The 22,915-nt window shown below is 51.8% G+C and overlaps 1 long non-coding RNA gene across 3 annotated transcripts in view; it reads left to right on the forward strand.

Moving 5' to 3' along the window:
• The first annotated feature begins 1,140 nt into the window (after positions 1 to 1,140).
• Positions 1,141 to 22,915, forward strand: part of LOC135181867 (uncharacterized) — a 61,114-nt gene continuing 39,339 nt past the window's right edge. For all 3 annotated transcript variants that reach the window (XR_010305003.1, XR_010305005.1, XR_010305004.1), the window contains exons 1-3: positions 1,141 to 1,336; positions 2,609 to 2,706; positions 21,114 to 21,293. This is a non-coding gene — a long non-coding RNA (uncharacterized LOC135181867). The remainder of the gene's footprint in view (positions 1,337 to 2,608; positions 2,707 to 21,113; positions 21,294 to 22,915) is intronic.

Below are 22,915 nucleotides of genomic sequence, written 5' to 3' on the forward strand. Positions count from 1 at the left end.
TCATCAGGGCTGATGACTTTGTGTGTTTGTACTTGGTGTTTCCTTATGTCATCTAGGTGGTCTCTGTGGTGTCTGGGGTAAGTTTTGTAGATGGATCCTCCACTCTTGGTGGCTTTGTTTTGAGGGAAGCAGCTCATTCCCTTAAGGCTACTGATTGTTTGCCCCTCTGTGTAGAGTGTTAGTGGGCCTAGAGTCCTGTCCCTCAGGCTGCTGTATGCATGTGAAGCAGGCAGGGGCAGTCCTGTACTTGCTGGGTTTGGATTTCTGTGAGATTATTTCTCTCCCAACAGAGACAAAAATGTGCAGGAGGATCAGAGGAGTTCACCACTCTCCTATAGATCTGCAGATGTGAGATAGATGAGGTAATGACACTGTTCTGTGCTTACACAACAACTATCAGGATGAGGAGGTAGGCCAGAGGTGAGCTGCTTTTAGGATGAGAGGAAATGGCCTCAAGTTGCACCAGGGGATGTTTAGATTCAGGATTAAAAGAAACTGGTTCACTCAAAGGGTTCTCAAAACCTGGAAGAGGCTCCCCACGGAGGTAGTTGAATGCCCATCCTTGGAGGTGTTTAAATGATGCATAAATGTGGTGGTAAGGGACATGGTTTAGCATTAACTTGGTAGTTAGGTAAGGGTTGGATTCAATGATCTTAAAGGTCTCTTCCGGACAAAACGATTCTATGACTCTCTAGGTGCAACTGGACATTGTGATATAATGCATTTAATAACAGTGCTGCCTGCACTGGGGTGTGTGTGGCAGAGTAATTCCACTGCAGTTTTTGGACTGCATGAAGAAACTCATCAGAGGTTACCTGTGTTTGTCTGTCTGTACCTGTGTGTGTGAGTAGGTGCAGGGGGCAGAGTTTGGGCATCTGTTTCCTAGAAGCTGTTGTAAGCATGTTGATATTTATGCTGAGGGGAACATCTTCACTCAGCTGTTGCCTATGTGTGCATTTGCATGAGGCAGGGGTGCAGGTGGTGCCTGTTCAGCTACAAGCGGACGTTTCAGAGCACTTCCTTTGTTCTTGCAGTCAGACGACACAAGAACAGGTGGGTGTGAATTGGTCATGAGTAAATGCAGGTGTTGGGGCAGATATCTAACATCGGAGGGGCCAGACCAGCCTCTGAGCAGGCAGCAAATGCTCTCACAGTGCTAGGATGGACCTTGAGACGTTTCTGAGCAAGATGATATGATGTGGTTGCCTGGAATAGCAGGAGACTGGATCGTGCATCCAGGAAGCCAGCTCCCATCCAGTGTCCTATATTCCTGAGTTTCTTTACAGCTGTTGCATGTCTGTGCGAGTCCAGGCCAGGGAGTCCCTCCACAGTTGTGGTGAGTGTAAAGGACTCATGGTGTCCTGTGAGTTGTGCTCTGTGTCTGTATGCCTGCACAGAGATTATTTAAGCCTAATTGTCATGTATGTTTGTGCTTTCTGTAAAGGGGATGGGAAGGAATTTCTCTGGGGTCACCTTCTGTTTGGTAAGGTGGATTCCTAGCAGATAGTTGCCTCATGCAATATTGGGGGGGCTGAGCTGTGAGCAGCTCCCCAGCCCCTGGTGCATGTGGGTGCTTGTTTCTGAGTGCCATCAGTGATGGCATGTGTGGGTTTGGGTGCAGGGAGGGTGGAAGGTCTCACAGTAAATTGCTGCCTGTCCATGAGGGTATGTAGTTGCAGGTGGCTTCTGAGGAGCTGTTGCATTTTCATGTGTGGTGATTTGAGGAGGGACATGAAAGACTGTCTCCACAGAGAGGTCACATATGTGTGTTTGGATGAATGGTTTCCTCCACCTCCTGTTGCATCAATGTGTGCCAGTTTTCTTGGAAAATAGTGCAGGGGCATGTACCAAGGCATAGTTTCACATGGCTGTAGCACACACCTGTGACAGCAGGTGTTAGCTGTTGCATGCATGTGCCTGTGCATGTAGCTCCTGGGGAGCTGCTGCTGTATCATTTCCAGCAGATGTGATATTTTCACGGGGGAGACTTGATTCTGAGAAGCTGTAGCCTCTGTGTGTGTGTGTGTGTGATTCCCCAGCAGCTGTTGTTTACATGTGTTCCTGGGAAGCTGTTGTATGTTGTGTGTAGCTCTCCGGCAGCTGTTGGAAGGGAATTGTGCGTGTGTGTGCAGTTCCCAGCAGCTGTTGCATGCGTGCTCATGCCTACGGTGGAGGCCCACCCCTTTCTGCCTGCACCGGAGCGGCGGCAGTGCAGGCGAGGAGAGCTCGGAGCTGGCTCCATGGGAGAGCGACTTTTGCTTGTCACAGCCTTCCCAGCTGGGAGAAGCAGTGCCGGCTCTGGTCCCACAGCCCTATCAGCCGAGCCAGTGCCGAATTAATCACTCTCGTTTTAAATGCCAATACAGCCCTTTCTGCCGTCTTCCCCCAGTGATGCGGATGCGGCGAAGGCAGCAAATCCTCCGGCTGTGTGTGCCCTCCCCGGACTGCTGCTCCCTCCCCGCCTGTCGGGCTCGCCTGTGTGCCAGGCTGGGAGTGCTGCCTAGGTGCAGCCGGGAATGAGGCAGCTGTGGGGCAGGGGACAGCACAGCTCCAAGGGGTGGCACAAGGTGGGGGATACCCCCCCATAAACACACACACACATCCACAGGGCTGCAAGTTGCTGAAGACAGGGCTCTTCCGTGCCTCCACTTCGCCTCTTGTCATGCCCCATTTGGAAGCTGGGAGCAATCGCCCCTCCAGAAGCAGGTACGTGTGCGTGTGCGTGACACGTCCGTGTGTGCAGTCCTAGTGCAGCTGCCTCGCTGTGTCCTCCGCTCCCTCTCGTCGTCCGTGTCGCCTCTGCGAGAAGCGGCTGAGATTGGAGGGGAAGGACTGAGGCTGGGGAGAAGGGCAGGATGGATAGATTGCCTTTCTCCTGTCCGTACATGCACTTCCTGGGGGGTTCATGTCTCTGATCTGAGGATGAAGGCAAGGGGTGAGTGCAAGGGAGATAGGGAAGTGGCTGGAGGGGTGGAGGTGTGTGGGGGGTGGGGTGTGGGGGAGATAATGCCCACATGGGGTGATGGGAGGGAGAGAGGCTTGGAGACAGGTCTCCTTTCTGTGTGCATGTGTGTGTATGTGTGCTCTTGGTTAGGATTAGGATGCTGAATAGGTGCAGGACTTGCTGCACACAGCTGGGTTTTGACTGTTCTGCTTCTGTTCAGACCTTGCAAGAGGAGGGGATGCATGTGTATGTATATGTGTGTGTGTGTGTATACATAGAAATGTATAGGAATAGCTCTAGGTGTATGTATATACCCCCTCACGTACATGTATGTGCATATACAGCTATAGATACAGACATATATGTACATTAGCTGCAGTTATGGGAGGGAAGAGCAGGCAGCCTCATCCCACAGCCCTCTGCTCCCTGCCTCTTTGCAAACTTTGTTGGGGAGCCCTTGCAGACAGTGATGCCTGTGTCAGTGTGTGTGTGTGAACACTCTCCTGGTTTGGATGCAGAGGTGTGAGTAAATCTCTGCTCTGCTCTTAAACTGCTCTGCTGGGAGGCAGACTGGCTGCAGAAAAGTCATTGCGTGGTGTCTGTCGGGTGTGTGAGTGTGCGTGTGGTGGCGGTGGGAGCTGGTTATTTATGTAGGGGCCCAGGACAGCTACTCCAAAGCTTATGTATGTGCATAGGCATTGCTTGCTGGGTGTCTGTGTGCCCATTTATTCCATCAGAGAAAGCATGCCCACGTTTTTTATGCATAAGGATTCTCCTGCTTTGGGGCATCGGATGGGGGGAGGAGAAGCTGAATGAATGAATGGGAGCAAGAGGAGGGGGAGGAGGAGGCGTGGGGGTGGGGGAGAGAGACGAACAGACGCATCCTATTCTCATCCCAGGACGGGCAGGAGTGCACAGCTGCTGCTGTTCCCGTTCCAAGGCTTGGATTTGGCCGGAGGAAGGCAGCATAAATCTGCTAATGCTGCGGCAGGCAGCGTATTTGGGAGCTGCCGTGTGTAATGCCCTCTCATGTGTGTGCTGGTGTGGCTCCCCCCTGCCTCTGCATGCATGCATGGGAGCCCTTGTGTGTGCACTGCGTGTGTGCAGAGGCAGTGGCGGCTGTACACAAACAATATGTTTGCAAGCACCCGAGGAAGGAGTTGTCGGCGATGGGGAGGAGAGCGCTGCTCGTCGTGCGCTGCGGGTGCGTGCATCTTGCGGCCGTGCTCAGCCCGCGGTCCGCTGGCACCCGCTCCGGGCTCACACAAGTACCCGCTGCTGGGGGCTGGTGTGCGCACACCAAGTGGGTGCACAGAAAGTGGATGCACATGTGGAGGCCAGACTCAGGAGCTGCTCCCTCCCTTTTCTCCTAAAGGCTGGAGAGCACAATCTTTCTTCCCATCCCGAGGTAGGGAACTAGAAACCAAGCTATGGAGCAGGGACGGGATTGCTGAGATTAGAGAGGGGGGAGGGGGAGAAGATGATGTAGGGGGTGGGGAGGAAGGGGGTGTCCGTGTCCCTGAAGGTTGCCTAGGGGACTGGGGAGCCCGGCTGCATTGCATGCTGTGAGCCAAGGAATTTGCTGTGCGCTGGGAGGTGGGAGCGTAGTGGGAGCGTGTGATACGGGAGAGATGGGGAGAAGGGGGGCTGGGATGGGATGGGAAGGGATTCCTGGTGACCTGCATCCTGCCCCTCCACTCCCCATAAATACTGCCACTCCTGGGTTCCAGGAAGCGCAGCCTGACAGCATCACTAATGGAATATTCAGAGGAAGCTTCATTTGCATGGAACATGCATTATTAATATATTTAAATACAGCCCCCCCCTTTTCGCCCCCCCCGCAGGCCCTACCAGTAGCAGCGAGGAAGCTGCAGGGAGCGGAGGGGTGCCGATGCAGTGCCTGAGGTGATAAACAGCCACTGTAATCCTACCGATTTCCCCAGCCTGGAAACCTTTCCCCTCTGCAGTTGCCACCCCACGGGCTACTCTCCTCACCTCGTTATTTGCCTTGGGGAGGCGGTTGGCTTTCAAGGCATCCACCCCAGGAGTGTGCAGATGTGTTGGTGGGAAGCAGTCTGCCTTCCCCTGTCAAAAACTACGGCTCCGAGGGAAGAACCGTGGATGCATGGCCTTTTCCTCTCTTCCCCCAGCTCCAGGCAAAGTGGGAATGTGCTGTCTGCTCTGCTGTGCTGGTGCAAAGCTCAGCTCTGGAGCAGAAGCTGCTTTGGAGGGTAGAGAGGGCATCTGGGGAAGGGAAGCATACGGAGGTGTAGTTTTTGCTGGGGGGAAGCTCGTGGTTAAAATCAGAAAGGTAAAAATCACAGGCAGAGGGAGGGAAGCATAGCTGTGATGATGTCCATGGTGTTTGTTCCTACCTGGGTCATGTCAGAAGCCAGATGCAGCTCCAGGCAGAGTGCAGCTGCCTCATCTGACCCTGTTTGAGAGTGGTGGAAAGCACTGTTCACCTGGGAAAAAAGCTAGTGGTCACATCAGGGCCTGTTGAATCCTCCTAGTACTGTCAGCAGCTGTGCCAGAAGATATCAGTACATTTGCTGAGAGTGAGAGACCTGGGTTGCTCTCTCTCTCACCCCAGATTCTGTAGTTTCTCCCTTGGTGCCCTGAAGTGTAGACCTGGTCTAAGTTCTTTGTGTGAGGGAGGATAGAGGACATGCAGGGAGCACCTCTGCCCTCACACTCTAGTAATTTGAGAGGCATCCTGCTCGAGCAAAAGGGGTGTGATGTCCCCAAAAGACTCCTGCAGCCCTCACCCATGCCTGTGCACCATCACAGGACATGAGCAGCTTAGGTGCAGAGCAAGTGAGCTCCAGGACAGCATCTCCTTTTCTGGGAACAGAGAAGCTTTTGCTTTTCTCCCGCATGGAGGAACAGAGCTGTTGTGAAGAGCGAGGGAGCCCAGGCTTCAGGCAGGTATGGAGGAAGTTGGAGCTTGCCCAGTAGCACTGCAGCTGCTGCTGGTGGGGGTTGTCCAGTCTGGTCCTGATGCTGAGTTACAGCAGGTGCCTGAGCTTTCTTTGAGATTCTCTAGGCACAGAGCTCAGTGTCTCCTGATGTCTTTCTGTGTGGGAAGAGGAGTGAACGAGGATGTGGAGTTGAGACGCTGAAGGGAGGCAGGGTGAACACACAGGAGCAACCTCCCATGCCAGGGCTGGGGGTAGAAGTCATCTTTTTGGGCTGGAAGGGGAGAGAGCAAATCTGAGGGAGCAGATCAAAGGGCTGTGACCCACCTCCAGTCCTTTCTTTCTGCTGGACCAGAATGGGTTTCCTGCAGCTGTGAACCACATGAAGGCTGCATTTAAAGCCACAGATGAGTCAAGCTTGGCACTTTGGAGGTGACAGTGGCTGCAGGACCACTGTTGCCTGTGCTTTAGTGGCAAGTTGCTCTGGCAGCTTTGCTTTAGGAGAGCTGCATCCTGGTTTTCTTGTGCTCCTTAGTTGGTGCAGTTTTGTGGCTTGCCTTGGTGTTCCTTGACCTCCACTTTAAGGGTTTATAGCAGTTCTTTGGGTGTCCCGGGAGCTGAGGGGTGCCCAGCCATTGCCTTGATGAACCACTTTCCTCACAAACAGGACTGACCAGATAATTTTCTGTCACTGAGGAGAAATGACCTCATTTGCTCTAGACTTGTAAGCCAAGAGGAAACCCAGTTCCAGCTGACCAGCTGAGGTACAGAAGGAGGGAAAGGCAGTTGTCACTCTTTCCATGGTGTTGTAAGGGATGGGAAACAAGCTATTAGGAGCCAGGCTGAGGTGAATGACTTGATGGGCTTGGTCTCTAGATGGGACACTTCAGAGTTTCCAGTCAGTTTGGATAGACACAGTGGCTACATGGTGCCTTGCAATGTGGCACCAGATGCTATGGAAATAAGCACAGCATCAAAATCCCATAGATGTCTGTCCTGCTGTTGAAGGTGAGGTCCCTCCATCCACCTACCTGACCTAGCTGATGTGTTGAGGCCATCCCTCCCCATCTCTTCAGGGAGTACATTTCCAGCTTTGCAGTCCTTAAGTGTAGCATTTTGTTCCAGACAATGCTTTGAGGAGCTGATGGTGCAAGATGAATTTCACAGAGCTGAGAAGATGTGTCTGGGGACCACGAACCCACATTCTTTCCTACACAAAGGCACCAGTACACAAGATGAACACTTGTCTGGTTTTGGTAAGCTGTGGAGGAAGGGCTGTTTCGAAGAAACAGGGCTCTTTTGACTCCTGTGGGTATCAGTCTGACAGCAGAGTGACAAAGCAAACACTGTTGTGAGGACAGATCATCAGTAACACGACTTGGGAAGAGGGTCATGAAGCAGCAGAAGGTATCCCTGGCTCTGCCACAGCTGGCCTGTGGGGAAGTCCCTTCCTTCCCCTCCATACAGCCCAGCACTCGCTCCACTTGTGAGTGGCTTGGATGATAAGCTAATCACCACGGAAGGCGCTATAGATGTGCAGGCTGTGTCTCAGGATGGTGTACAGGCTACCAGTTGCCTTAAGGCAAGGTGTCATATGTTTGTATTCATTCTTTCCATGGCTCATGCACTCATTCTGTAGACCAGATGGGTCAGAGCTGCCTGTGTATTTTTAGGTTACTATGAGGACTTCATGAGCTCTCCTTCCTCTGGGAACATTGGTTTATGCATGAGAACATGTATGTTTGTGAACAGGGAGAGAGCCATTTTCTGCCAGGCTTTGCCCTTCCTATCCTCTTGTATGCATCTTGTTATATCTGTGCCTCACAGAGTCACAGAACGTTAGGAGTTGGAAGTGACCTCAAAAAATCATCTTGTCCATCCCCTCTGTCAGAGCAGGAGCACCTAGAGTAGGTCACATAGGAATGTGTTCAGGTGGGTTTTGAATGTCTCCAGAGAAGGAGACTTCACAACCTCTCTAGAGAGCGTGTTCTAGTGCTCTGTCCCCCACTCAGTGAGAAGATTTTTCCTTATGTTCATGTGGAATGTCCTCTGCTCCAGTTTGTACCCATTGCCCCTTGTCCTGTCATTGGATATCAGTGAGCAGAGTCTGGCTCTGTCCTCCTGACACTCACCCTTCATACACTTATAAACATGAATGGAGTCACCCCTCAGATTTCTCTTCTCCAAACTGAAGAGCTCCAGCTCCCCCAGCCTTTCCTCGTAAGGGAGATGTTCCCCTCACTTGATCATCTTTGTGGCTCTATGCTGGACTCTCTTAAGCTGGACTCTCCCTGAGGTCCTTCTTGAACTAAGGGGTACCGAACTGGTCACAATATTCCAGATGCAGCCTCACCAGGGCAGAGCAGAGGGGGAAGAGAACCTCCCTCAACCTACTAACCACATCCTTTCAAAGTCTGTGTGCACCTGTGTGCCATTCCCTGCTCAGCTTTGTCTGTGTTGTCCATCTCTACATGATCCCATGTGCATTTGTCTAGGCACCTCTGCGTGTGTTGCAGGTGACTGTGGGTTTGTGCAGTGAGCATTTGTGTGAATGTGCACCTTTTCCATCTCTTGGACCTGATGTCTCTTCTTGAGGTGTGTAAGGACGTGTCTGTGTGCCATGTTCAGATGGAGAACACTCATTCTGTCTGCCCATTTGTCTTCTCCTCCACCTCTTGGGAATCTGCTTATTCCTTTCCCTGGTCCTGTGCTTTACTGGAAGTGTTCAAAAAAAGCCTGGATGAGGCACTTAGTGCCATGGTCTAGTTGATTAGATAGGGCTGGGTGCTAGGTTGGACTGGATGATCTTGGAGGTCTCTTCCAACCTGGTTGATTCTATGACTCTATGTTACTTGGTGCCAAGTGTATGAAGCAAGTTAGCTTTCCTGGCATTACTGTGCTCAAGTACATGCAGAAACATCAAGCTTTGAAGCACAAGGGAGATCCAGTTCCTGTTATTTCCAAGACTTTAGTGAGACCAGTCTGGAAAACCAGAATTCAAACCTATGTGTTACCCTAGCTGAAGCAGGATGATAAACTGCAGGGAAGTCAGAGAAGAGCAATAAAAAGATGAGAGGGCTGGAGGGACTTATTTATGAGGAGAGATTAAAAAGAACTAAATATGTAGTGCTCAGTTACATGATGGTGTGATAGCAGTTTACAATTATTTGAGGACTGTGAACACCAGGGAGAGGAAGACATTTAAGGTGACAAAAGACTGACAAAGGTATGGGGTGAGGCTGGGTGAATGTTTGATGGCTCTGAAGATACATGGAAGTCTCCTGGTGTGAATGTTCAGGCTGAGGCTGGTCTGTGACATCTGGCAGGTTTATGGAGATGCACCTTCTTGCAGCAAGGAAACACATGGCAGTGAAATGGGGTGGAGAGAACAAGCTAGACTTGGCTGTTGGTCGAGGTGGTGTGAACTGTAAGGCCTCTTCTTCTACAGCATTGCCAGGAAGATGTTGAGATGTTTGCCTGTCTGTCACCTTTTGTTGATTCCTTGTCTCATAGCTGGGGAGAACCTGCAGGCGCTGGTGTTAAGGGAGCAGAGAGGTGGCATAGGAGGAGTTGGTAAATGGAGTCTGATGGAGGTGGAGGGCATTATTCTCTTCATCTCTTCATCCTCTCTGTCTGGAGAGGTAGTCTAGGAAGCAATCCTGTCAGAAGTTCCTGTAAACGAAAGGTGGCTTTGCCGTAAGAACCTTCTAGGAGGGAACAGGCTGAACCTACCAGAGCTGGCAGATCTCTCTTTCCAGAAAAGGATGGTTTGGCATGAGGACAGTGGGGTCAGGAGAATCAGACCTTCCTGCTCTGAATTCCTAGTCACAGATGGTCCAGAATTGGGACAACAAGGTCAGAAGGATTAGTACCCTTCATTTTTCCCCCCTGTTGCAGTCAGAGGCCAGGAAAATTGAGTCAGATCGTAATAAAAGGATTAATGTGGAGAGGCTGCCATGAACAGAGTGCTAGACAGGTCAGAAAAATGGAAGGGAATTCAAGGGGGCTGGCCCTGATACAGATGGTCTGCTGAAAGGGCTCTGTCTTTATCAACCAGGAAAGGAAATTTGGTCTTAAAAGTCTGGAACAAGGCATCAAGGGGGCTGGCACTCAAGCACAGATGTTATTCCCAGCAAGAATCCATACTGGGATAAATGTGGGAGAGAAGGGGAAAAAAAAAGTCCTTCTTGGAATGGACTCTGCTGTTTGTTCACTTGTCCATCAATATGATCTAATGCACCAAAGTGATATTGTTTCCCATAGCTACTGTTTGCCCAGGACTTCCAAGTCAGCCTGGCTATGGAAACCCATAGGAGCATAAGAAGGACCCTACTGAGCCAGGCTTAGGGTTCTTCCAGTTCAGTGTCTGCAACAGTGGCTGAAAGAGGGAAGAGCATAAAGCCTGGACAACTGCATAGGAACACGTCCTCTGAGCACTCTTATGATGTGTGGCTGAAGGACCTTGTGCTAGAAGGTCTGCTGTGCATTTCCTATGTTTCTGTGGATTTGTTTCTTCCCTGAGTTTTGTCCAGCCACTTTTCAAGACAGGGAAACTCTTGGCACCCACAAAAATCTGGTGGTAGAAAGTTCTGCAGCCTAACCATGCAGCATGCAGTCCAAGACTTCCTCTTGTTTGTCTTGAACCTCTTCCTTTCCGCTTTCATTTCCTGACCCTCGATTAACACCTGTCCTCTCTACTCTTCCTGTGTCATCTGTGGTTTTATAGACCTGTCTTCTTTCGTGGTCTCTGTTGCTTCTTTGCCAGCAACCCTTCAGCTTTCCTCTTCTGCATCTATCAGCTGCCTCTTTCTCGGCTGCAGCAGCGCGACTTCGCAGTGACAGAAGGACACAGGACATTGCTAGGTGGGAAGCGACACCACAGAGATGAGCTGTGCCACGTCCCATGCAGGTGAAAACTTTAGTGTCAGCTGCATGGTGTAGGATGAGGGGAAGAAGCTGTGCAAAAGCTTTGAAATTAGTTGAGGCTACCCTTGGCCAGCACTGGTTCCAAGGAACTGGATCCTAGGAGGACTGGAAAATAGGAAGTGGAATTTTGAAGTGGAGGAGAGTGGGAGGAGAAGCTGAGAGGATATTGACTATCTATAAGGAGGCTTTCAGGCCTGAGCAAAGCATGGGGACATCTTGACCCACTTGAAAAAGTCAGCTCCCAGCTCAGCACTAGGCTCTTCTAAGGCAGATTGGGAGATTTAGTGACAAAACCCTTGCTAAAGTGAACAGTTTCTCATGTTTACTGAATAGCTGAGACCCTCTTGCAGGTGGCAGAGGAAAAATGAATGAAAATGAAACATCAGCCATCTTGTGAGTGGTCTTCAAGCAGAATAGGTTCAAAGGAAGGAAATGGGCTCATGCTGGGAAGAAGAATTGCCTGCTGGGGTGCAACAACCTTGTGGTTTTGGAGCAAAAGAAGAAGGTGCCCTTAGTAGCACTTAGCACATTTCCTACAGAAGAAAACAGTTCAGGATAACCTTTGAATGAAGGAATATAGGAGACTGAGGTGAGTAAAGGTGGAAAGTCTACTTGGCTGCTGTGAGATGTAACCTGGGCCAGGACAGGCAGCAGAGAGAGTGAGGGACAGTACTGTCAGCAAGGGCAGAAGATGAGGGGAGAGGTTTGGCATGAAGGAAGAGACAAAGCATAAGGTCAGGAAGGCCTATACAACATCAGTAGGTGGTGAGATCTCTGTAGCAACGATTTACACCTCCACATTTTATCTCTGCTCCCAACTGGCTGCCCCTCACGGACCAAGGAGCTCTTGTCTAATCTCAGCAGCCTGTTCCCAGCCTTGTCACACCATGGGACACTGCAGCTGCATGGTTCTTCTTTACAGACCAAGGAATGTGGTGGGACATGTTGTATTGCACCATGTGTGTATAAAGATTTTCTGCCAGTAGTGAAGTGTGGAAATGGCAAGGGAGAATGAATTTTTTTCTGTCTCCCCTATCTCTTTCTGTCCTTTCCTTTCCTCTGTCTCCCCCTCCCATGCTGTTTGTGACTTGTCTTCCCTTCCCCACCTCCTCACCTAGCACTGGCTGCCTCCCGTGTCTCTGTTTTCCTTTAATCCATGCGATGGATCAGTGACAGACCCCCCACTGTAATTTTTTTAAATCAAAGCCCTTTATCTTGAATTGAGCAAGGTCAGGGGAAGCATCTTAAGGCATCAGTTGTATTTTCTATCTCTGCCTTAGAGCAACTTAAAGGATGGCTCAACAGGATTAGTAGAAAGCGCAAGATTGGACAAATGGATTTGGCAGGGGCTGACTGGTGGGCCTGGGGGAGTGGGAACTGCTTGCTGCGCTGGAAAGTGGGAAAGATGGGCTCTGCTCAGGGCCTCAGTCGTTGCCTGCTGCCCAGTGGGCATGTGAAGGCAGCTGGGCTGATGCAGAGCACAGTCCTGATGCTGCCCTGGGAGAGAGCAGCCTCACCCTGCAGCTCTTTGCTAAGCAAAGCTACTTAGCGCCAGATGGGTGCTTTAGGGCCAAGGCACCGGGGACCACTTTGGACTTAAGGGATCATTGTCCCCAAGGCAAACCTTTCTGCAGAGCCCAGAGGGACATGCTGAAGGGAACGGAGCTATGTGCAGCTGGAATGGGGTGGGTTAGGCCTCAGGAACAAGCCAGGATGCCATTCCCTGCAGTCGCAGGTCCCTGTGGCAAGCTTCCCACTCTCTCCCCAGCCTGATGGGTGCTGCTGGAGGTGTGAATTAGCAGCCCAGCGGTGCTGTCATTAGTCTCTGCTTCCTTGGCTTGGCTTCTGCTTCCCTCCTCCCCTGCTTTGTCTTACGCTTTTGCAAGTGCACGTTTCAGAGGAAGGAGTCAGGGCTGTGGGATGATGGAAGAGCAGCAGCCACACGCAGGCTCTGCTCACGCAGCCTGGCTGGCACACTGCAGCTCCAACCACTTCGTGGCCTTTGCTCCTGCAATGTCCCCTCGCTGCTGGCAGCACCAGTTCTCCCCTCCTCCCAGCCAGGGTGTCCTCTCTGGGGAGCAGTTGGCTCTGCCTGGGGTGGGAGAGGGTCTGGATGAAGTTGCCCTTTTGCTTGCAATGACCAAGCTGGTTTGGCCAGCCACCTGTGCACCCAGTCCGTTTTCCTCCAGTCCCACAGGTCATCACTTACCTCCTTCATCTAAACCCTCTCTGTCCTGTACTGTGTTCTCATCATATTTGGGCTCAGTGAACAGAAAGGGGACTCCTGAGCATCATCCCCAGTTGCAGCCAGCTGCTACAGCCTGTTCCCTGTTAGGCAGACACTTTCTCCTTGCACATTGTGTTCAAGGGCACATACCCATTGTGTTAGTCTGTGTGCATGCATATGGCAGCCTGAATTGAGCATTCAGGGGAGTGGAGAATCACACAACCTTAGCCTTTCTTTCCCAAGCCTCTCAGGAAGATGGGATGGCTGGATTAGCTGGGAACGTGACTGCTTGTCCCCAGTGCAAGGATTTCCCTCACAGCACTTGCTGCACCGTTGCCTTCTCATTGGCAGCCCTTCTTCTCCCAAGCAGATGAAGGACCTCTTTGGCATCCCATTTGCTGTCCACTATCCTTCTTCACCGGGCTGGCTGTACATCCCAGGGCTTGTCTTCAGCCTCGAGCATCCCAACCCCTCAATGTGTGCTGCCTTTGGGTAAGCTGCCGTGGCTTCCACAGAGAAGGGGATTTGCATGCACGGTCAGGGAGAGACAGCCTGGCCTGTTTATTCTTAATGGTCCATATTATCTCCATTAATTATGCCACCTCTGCCTCACATGCTAATTAAGGCTCAAGACTGTTAATGTAGTAGGGAATTTGGGCAGAGACCACACAAGACCGGCCGGATTAAGTTAACCGTATGGAGTGTTAATGGATCTCCTGGAGGGGCATTTCTGGCTAATGAGAATCTAGCTTGAATGGTAATCAGGGGCTTGCACTCTGCAGACCCAGCAGAGCCAGGAATGCTGCCGGGGCTGCAGGGCAGGACTTGGGAAAGGCATCAGCAGAAGTGGCTTGTGAAGCCGAGAAGAGAAGGGTGGAGGGTGGGAGGAAGAGAGCTTAAAGTGAGGGAAGAACTGGGGTGGGTGGAGTGGTGATGCTGGTGGTGCTGAACAGAGGAGAGCCCCAAACAGGCACTGAGGCTGGCTCTCTGCTTTTTGTGGTGGCTATTTAAATATTAACACAAAGGGCTGTTTCTTGTGGCTGTGACTGCCAGCAGTGAAAAGGTCATCCAGACTGTGTTAGCTTTCAGCAGGTCTCCTCTCTGGGGAAAAACACCTAGGAAGATCCTGGCCTGGCTCCTAGAGACCTGTACCATGGGTCATGGCTGCTACTACCAGGCAGATCAGAGAGGCAGACTTTGCCAGCCTGCCCTGTTGTGTGGTGTGGGGAAAGCATCGAGGAGGGGATCTGGCATTGGGCACTCTGGTGTTTAAGGGGTACACTACCTTGCTGGTGAGCAGTATGGTGAAAGGCTGGCTCTCTGTTCAAAAGAGACCTGGGGACAAATTAAAGGAGCCAAACTTGATCTCAGAGGCTGGGCTTTCAGTGTAGAAAATTAGATGAAGTTTGGGCACATCACAGATTCCAGATTGCATCTGAGGCGAAGCTTAAGTGTTAGGCTGCATTTCCAAGGCAGAACTGTATGATTCTAGGTCTAGATGAAACTGGGTCTTGCTGGGTGCCTGTGAAGCCTTCTGGGGTAGGTGTGCATATTTTCATGTCTGGCTACTGTGTGCTAGATTTTTTCCTCCAGAGGGAATAGTCGTGGAGTGGGATATAGGGCAAAAGCAAAGCCTGAAATGGAGGCCAGTTGTTTGCATCTCCATTTGAGGAGTTGAGTCATTTAGATCAGCCCCAGAACAAACACGTATATCTCAGGGTAGGGTGTCTGGGAGGAAAGTATTGATCTGCAGATTTGTTTAAAGGAATAAAAAGATGTCTTTGGAGTTTTCTTCTTGTTCAAGTCTTACTGCCCTAGGAGGTGCTCCGAATGGACAGGCTCTGTGCTCTGAGTTCTAGCCTGGAGGTTACTCAGTATGTGGGATCCACAGATTGGAAGTAGCCCTCACATGTCATCTAATCCAACCACCCTCCAGTGAGCAGGGACACCTCTAACACATATGGCCTAGGGCTGCATCAAATCTGATCTTGGATGTCTCCAGGGGTGGGGCCTCAACCACATCCGTGGGCAGCCTGTGCCAGGATTTCACCACTCTCAAGAAGGAAGTTCTTTACATTATGTCCAACCTAAAACTGCCCTGCTCCAGTTGAAAACTGTTGCTCCTTATCCTATCTCTACAAGACCCTCTAAACATTCCTTCTCCAGCCTTCCTGCTGGTCCCTTTCAGATATTCAAATGCAGCTATAGGGTTTCCCTGGAGTCTTCTCCAGGCTGAACAGACTCCTTTTCATGGGAGAGGTGCTCCAGCCCTCTGATGGCCTTTGTGGCCCTTCAGCAGGTTCATGTGTCTCTTGTGTTGAGCCCCAGAACTGCACACAGTACTGCAGGTGAGGTCTCACCAGAGCAGAGCAGAGCAGCAGAATGACCTCTCTTGGCCATACTTCTTTTGATGCAGCCCAAGATGTGATTTGTCTTCTGGGCTGCATGTTGGTTTGTGTCCAGCTTCTCGCCCACCAGTACCCCCAGGTCCTTTTCTGCAGGGCTGCTCTCAATTTCATCATTCCCCAGATAGGTCTTGCACTTTGCCTCACTGAACCTCATGCAATTCTCCTGAGCCCACCTCTCCAGCCAGTCCAAGTCCCTCTGGATGGATCTAGCCAAAGATTTAGCCTTCTTCTATGGGAGCAATGAGAGAACAGCTAAGGTGTGTTGCTTTGGTTCCAGAGGTCTGAGTCTGATCTGTGCTGACTGCAATTTGTGCAAAAGGTTTCTTACAGCAAACCCAGCTGTGGGTGTCAGACAGGTATCACTGCAGCTGCAGGAGCCTCTCTCTATTCCCAGCTACAGGGACTGCTGCCTCCTAACTTTGTTACTTTGAGCTTCCTTATCTGAGCTGTGACAGTTTTAGGTAGCCCATAGCTTGGATGTGAGCCATGGTTCTGGTTTTCAGGTGTTAAGAGTGGAGGTTTGTGTCTCAGGTGAAATCTTGTGGGTCTGAGTGAAAGTGTGTGATGCAGTTCCTAAAAGCTGGAAAGGGATGACAAAGACATGGAAAGGGAACAGGTTCAGTTCAGGTTGCCCAGTGAGGTTTTTCTTCACTTTTGGGCTCTTGATATGGCAAGATCCCAGGGAACTGCAAGGAAAGGAGTTCCCTTGCTGTGTGTTGGTGTGTGGGAGTTGGTTCCCAGGGCAGAGTATGTTGCTGCCACTGAGAGAGGGGAACTGAGGGAAGGCGAGAAAGGAAAAGCAGAGACCAGGAGGAGATGCAGCTCAGGAGTCAGATGGATTGCTCTGCCCAGAGAGGGATCCCATCCCTGCAAACCTGTATGCACCCAGGGGTGCATGCAGCACATGCACTATTACCATAGGTTTGTGCTGTGCTCACAGCACTGATTTCACAAGGATGCTCACTTTGCAGGTCTGGTGTCTCACGGGGGTGTAAATGCTGCCACACACACACACACAAGGCACCCACAGAGGACACATTGCTCCTTATGACAGCTCCCAAATGCACCAGAGTCTTCAGCAAAGAACAGATTCACACACACGTGCACTGTTCACCCTGCAGTACAGCACTCAGCTGCACACATGGAAACATACAAGCTCCCGGAGCCTGCACGCCCTTGTGCTCACTGTGACACCACTTTGTCCATGTTGTCCACTTTCAGCATTGCCCCACCCAGATGGACACGCTCATGGCAGTGCTGACAGACACAGGTGGTTTTGTGTCTTCCAGGCCTCCTTGCTTGCCAGCACAATACTGGCATGTGAAGGTGAGGCAAACCCCAGCCCTTTGAGACGAACAAGCTGAGCACCACACACGTGCATTCCCCTTGGCTCCTGCTTGTCTTGCTTTCACTCTCCCTTTCCCTTTGTTTAGCTAGTCATGGTGCTTCTTCCATGCTCCTGAAGCACAGGAGCAGATGATCCAGAGGTTAGTTTAGGATGATGGTTCCCTTTTCTACTAGTGGCTCTCTTCAACTGCTTAACTCAGGGCTAAGTATCTTGGAGATGAAGATCCTCCTTGTGTATCCACACTCAACACTTCTGTGTTACCTCTCAGCACCTATTAGAAACCCTGAGCCCCAAAGCCTCTTTAAATTGTCCTCATGACCGTACTTTAACCCAAGCAGCACTTCAGGCAGTGGTGGCTTTCCAGATTCAGCAGCATCTGTTAGTTTTGACCAAATGAGGCAACTCCATCTCCACTCTGCTCTGTACACGTGCCTTGCTGAGGCCTCAGACTCTCACTTGTCCCCTTTCAGCTTGCATTATTCATCTCCTGTAATGCACAATGGATGTTTGTGGGAAAGAGCAGGCAGGTACAGTTAAGCATGGTGCTGTGGAACATTCTTTGCAGACTGAGAGTGCCTGGGTGCAGGAGCCAAGCTTAGCTGAGAGAAAGGACATTTTTCCTCCTTCAGTGCACTGCTGAAAAGTGAGTGGTGGCAGTGGTGGTGATGGAGGCAGAGGGGGGAAGAGAGGATTGTTGGCAGGAGTTGGGCTGGTCGTGGAGGCAGAGGGGGAAGAGGGAGCTGTTTGCAGGAGTTGGGCTGGTGGTACAGGCAGAGGGGGAAGAGGGAGCTGTTTGCAGGAGTTGGGCTGGTGGTACAGGCAGAGGGGGAAGAGGGAGCTGTTTGCAGGAGTTGGGCTGGTGGTACAGGCAGAGGGGGAAGGGGGTTGTTTGCAGGAATTGGGCTGGTGGTGGAGAAGAGGGGATTGTTTTCAGGAGTTGGGCTGGTGGTACAGGCAGAGGAAAAAGAGGGAGTTGTTTGCAGGAGTTGGGCTGGTGGTGGATGCTTACCCACATGGTTATTCTGGCTCCTCTCATGCTGCCACACGAACATGAGCGTGGGGTGCATGTGGGAAGGTGGGAGTGCTCTGAGGGAAGGTGTGAAGTAGGTAGGTGGCTTTGGGGAGTGGAGAGTTTGCACGCCTGAGTAGTGATGGGGAAGATGTTCTTGTATGTGTGGGGAAGGGGGCTGAGGATTGTTTGGTGAAGAGCTGTGAAAGCAGGCTGCTGGGGCATGCAGGGTGTGGAAGGGCAGGGAGATCCTGGAAGAGGCTATGGAATGTATGCTTCATGGACGTACAGCAGTGTGTCTGTATGTGCACAGAGCCCATGCCCATCCAATACCACAGGACAAGAGCTTGTAGAACTCCCTCCACTTTCCCTCCACGTGGTTAGGGCTAGACCCAGTGACAACCCCTGCTTGCCTGTGTCCAAGTCACCTCTGTGCCAGCCCCTTCATATCTGTGGATTCATCCTTTTGTACCTGTGGCAGTACTCATTGCTCCAGTGCTCCCAGTATAGCTATGGACCCCTGCACCACATGCCTGCAGATGCACCCACAACCGGCTGCTCTTGCTCTCTGGAAGCCTGATGTCTTCCCTTGCCTCTCCTGTTTCCCCGGGGCACACAGGTACAGGCACTTGCCCTGATGCTGAGTGCTGATTGCTCTCAGTAGTCAATAGCAGTATCACGCTGTGATGCTACTGAGCTTGTTAAAGAAGACTGGCAGAGTGCTTGTCATGCCATCTCTAGTGCCAGGCCAATCTCTTCTCCTTCCTTTGCCTCTTCTTACCTACCTCGTGAATCTCCTTGTCTCTCCTGGGGCCCAGGGGAAGCTGGTGCTCTCCTGGCCAGATCTCTGCTTCCCATAAGGGTTTATGTACTTCTTCACCACGCTCAGGTTTTGCAGTCATGTTCCCATTGGTCAGTTTCAGAGCACTCAGGGCCGTTGGGCTCTTGCACTCCTCTTTGCACGCATATTATGCACCTCTAATGCCAGAAGAATAGAGGAAAGAAGGGATGAGGGTGGCTGTTTTTGCAGGCTTTCTGCTGCAGAAGCTTTGCACCCAGGAGCTGCCATGTGTGTCAGCAGGAAAATACATGGACTTTGCTGGGAGCTGGTAGCAAGGGCAGAACCAGAGAAAGTGCACAGAACCTGAAGATCTCAGAGATGGAGGCAGTTTAAGCAGAGTTGGTGTGTCTGTGTGTGTGTCTGTGCAGATGGACAGAATCATAATACAGCTGTCTTTAGAGTGAGTCCCAGCTCCAGAACTTCCAAAGATCTCTTTTTGGTTTCGAAAGGGGGAGGGTGAGTGATTCTGTCTGTCTGCATTTTGTCTGTAGTTTGTGTTTGTCTGCCTGTGCTGGATGTTGATGAGTATTTGTGTTTTCCATGTGACAGGATGTGGCTGGTGTTTGGTGGTGCTGGGGCTAGCATTTAGGATCCAGAAGGATGGTGTGCCTCTGAGTGGGCTGAGTTAGGTAGGTTAACAGTATGTGATGCAACCAGTTTGTATGCTGCAGGCAATTTGTCAGTGTAGTATATTTGTGTGTGATATGCAGCCAGTGGTGCTTGCTTGACTTCTGTTCCTAAGTGAGCAGGGACATTATTCTGGGTGCTTTTGTTTCCTTATGGAGATGTGTGCTGTGATATGCTTCTGTGCTGTTTGCACTGATAGAGGTGTTTGTGTGCACATCTGTGTGGCACCTTTTCTGCTCTTTGCTAAGGAGTTTGGCTTGTTAAATCACAGAGACCTCAAAGATCATCCAGTCCAACCCCTGACTCAGCACTGAAGGGTCAGCACCAAACCGTGTCCCAAAGCGCCAGGTCCACGTGCCGCTTAAACACCTCCGGGGATGGTGACTCCACTACTGCTCTGGGCAGCCTGTTCCAATGTTTGAGAACCCTTTCAGTGAAGAAATATTTCCTAGTACCTAGCCCAAACCTCTCCTGGCACAGCTTGTATCCACTTCCTCTAGCTCTGTAGCTTATCATCAAGGAGAAGAGGCTAGCCCGCTCCTTGCTCCAACCTTCCTTCAGGTAGTCGTCGAGAGTGATGAGGTCTCCCCTCAGCCTCCTCCAGACTGAACAACCCCAGCTCCCTCAGACACTTCTCCGAGGCCATGTGCCCTTCACCAGCCTCATTGCCCTTCTCTGGGCATGCTCCAGCACCTCAGTATCCCCCCTATAGTGAGGTGCCCAGAACTGAGCACAACATTCAAGGCAGCCTCACCACTGCTGAGCACAGGGGGATGATCACCTCCCTGTTCCTCCTGGTCCCCATGTTTCTAATACAGGCCAGGATGCCATTGGCCCACTTGGCCGCCTGGGCACACTGCTGACTCATGTTCAGGCTACTATCAACCAGTACCCTCCGGTCCCTCTCCAAGTTGCAGCTTTCCAACCACACCTCCCCAGATCTGTAGCTTACCATAGTGGTGTTGTGACCCAGGTGCAGGACCTGGCACTTGGCCTTGTCAAACTCCATACAACCAGCCTTGGCTAAGGTGCTTGCGCAGTGACAGTGACACCTCCATGGTCAGGAGTGCCCATGTGGTGGTAAGCATGGGTTTGTGCCATGGTTGGTATTCCTGGTGCTGGATATAGATTGTTTTTGTGGTTGGTGTGGTTGTGTGGTGGTTGTCTGGAATACTGTGTATGGGTGGTAATGCAGCTGTGCAGTCTTGTAGGTGTAGGGTGCCTGTGGAAAAGAGAAGCACCTCACCCTTTGGAGTGACTCTGAAGGTTTAGGGTGTGTATGCAAGGTGGTGCATGGGACTATGAAAAGGCCAGTGAGCATGTGTGTGTGTGTGTACAGCATCTGTGCAGCAGTCTGAGTGTGAAGAGTGTGTTTGCAGGGGAGGGTGATGCATGCAGAGCTGGGAGACGGCATGTCTGCCCGAGTGATGCCGTGTGTGTAGGCACACTTCACCTTCTCCTGATGCAGTTCCATCAGCACCTTGACCTGCACTGGGCCAGGTGTTGCCTTGTTTTTGTCTGCTGTGGGACAGCTGTGCTCTTAGGGTAGAGGCCATCCTCCTTCCATCCGTCTGCCTGCCTGTGCTGCTGCCCGTGTCCAGTTGTCTGTTCCCATAACCACCGATGCGCCCTGACTAGCTCACACCCCACACTGCCTGTGGACTCAGCAGCTGTGCAGCTCGCCGTCCCTCCCACACGCACATTCACACACACACACCCTGGATCTTCATCTGTGGTATATTCAGTTGCCATTGGAAACCTAAGAAAGAAGTGAATCTACCCTCCAAGTCTTAAGCTGTTGGGCTTTTGCTTTTTTCCTTTTTTTTTTCCTTTTCCCTCCCTCCCCTTTCCTCCTCTCCTCGCAGAAGGCGAAGTCGTTCGCAATGAATCCATGGCAGCTTCGATCGAGCGGTGAGCCGAGCACCTACTCGCAGGCCACTCCTCGATGTGACTGAAGAGAGGCCTTTCCCAGCACTTGCCGAGGAGAGCAGAACCCTGGATTTATGTCCCACACACTGGGGCACCCCCAGCACAAGCACTGCCAGGTAAGCCAACCTCAGCACCTAAGTCTCTGCTTCTCTCCATCCCTCCCTCCCGTTCCTCCTTCCCTCCCTCCCTCCCTCCCTCCCTCCATCTCGTTGCTTGTTCCCCAGAGGTGCGAGGAAGGGAAAGCCTGGGGGTTGTGCTGTGCTGTGAACAAAATCTAGGCTTTCATCAGCTCCCCCCCTCCCAGCCCAGTGATGGAGAGCTGCTCCCTCCCCTCCAACCTCCTCTCCTTGCAGCTCTGCGTGCGTGTGCAGGGAAGGGTTGTTCGCAGAGCAGCAGGGGGACGTGCGGCAGGTCCCCCCGGCGCGGTCCCAAGCGCGTCCCTCTCCTTTCCCAGCGCTCTTTCGGCACACACCTGTCTGCTCCTCTCCCTGTGGGGGCGTTTTCCTCCCCCTGCCCTGTTTCTTCTCGGGAGAAGGTGCAGCTGGGTTGGTGGTGCTGCAGTGGAGCAGCAGATTGGTTTGGTCAGCGGCTCAGCCAGGCTCTGAGGACCCCGGCCAGGATCCCCTGGGGCTGCAGCTTGCAGCAGAGCAGGAGTAGGCATCGTGCTACCGGGAGTGAGGTGTGCAATGGGGGGGGGTTCCCCTCTTTCCTAATCTCACGATATTTTGGGTATCCCAGTTCCCTAAGGAGGGTGTTTGCCTCCATTTCCTAGGCAGCTACCTCTTCTGAATACCCAGGCCAGCCTGGCACAGCTTTTGGGATGATGGGCATGCTCTTTGTCACTGCTTGTCTGTGGTCCCCTGTACTCCTGCCCAGCTGGAAGGGATGTTTTTCTGCTGGAGATGTTTCATAAGCTGGGAATGCCTTGTGCCCTGCACAAGCACTGGCTCAGCCCTATGCTGAGCCTGACCCATTTTGGGGTGCAAAGCTCTTGGGAGCACCTGAAAGGGTTTCCTGATGCCTTATGCTGCCATGGGTCCCCCTTTCCCCAGCTTCTCTGTGGGGATGGCACGAAGATCAACAACATTGTTTCTGTGTCTCTGTGTTGCTGGATCTGTGTGGGGATGGGTGGGGAGCTGGGAGCAGCTGTTTCTCCCATTGCTTGGGCAGGCCCAGGCATGCTGCTGGCCCTCAAGGAGTACAGAGGTGCCTGGAGGTTCTTTTCTCCAGAAAAAGGCCTTAAAGCAACACGCTGCTGGCAAGGCAGCATCCTCAGAGGCACGGATTTTAGAGGGGAGGTTTAGTGTTTGCACCTGTCAGGCTGTGCTTTTGGGCTCAGCACAGACTGTGGCAGATGCTCAGTTTTCCAAGTCAGATTTTGGGGCTGCTGCATATCTCTGGAGGGAAAGAACTGGCAGGGTTTGTGCTGCTGTGTGGCACTGGCAGTGCTGCTGGTGTGGTATCCCCTGAAGAAAGTGATGGGTTGCTCTGCTCCTGTCAAGGTCCTACTGGTGATGCCAGCAAGGAGGGTATACATTCCAACAGCATTCCCCTGCTACCACCACAGGGCAAACCATCACTTTGAGGAACTGCACCTAAGGAGGGCTCAATGCTCATTTTGACCACCCCAACACCTACTCTCCCACCTGAGCTACTGTCTTCAACTTCTGTCTGGTGGGGTGAGCTGTTTTTCTTCCTCTTTTGGGATATCCCTGAGCCCTCTTTCAACAGCACCCTT

Source organism: Pogoniulus pusillus, chromosome 15 (assembly GCF_015220805.1).
Source record: "Pogoniulus pusillus isolate bPogPus1 chromosome 15, bPogPus1.pri, whole genome shotgun sequence".
Taxonomy (NCBI): domain Eukaryota; kingdom Metazoa; phylum Chordata; class Aves; order Piciformes; family Lybiidae; genus Pogoniulus; species Pogoniulus pusillus.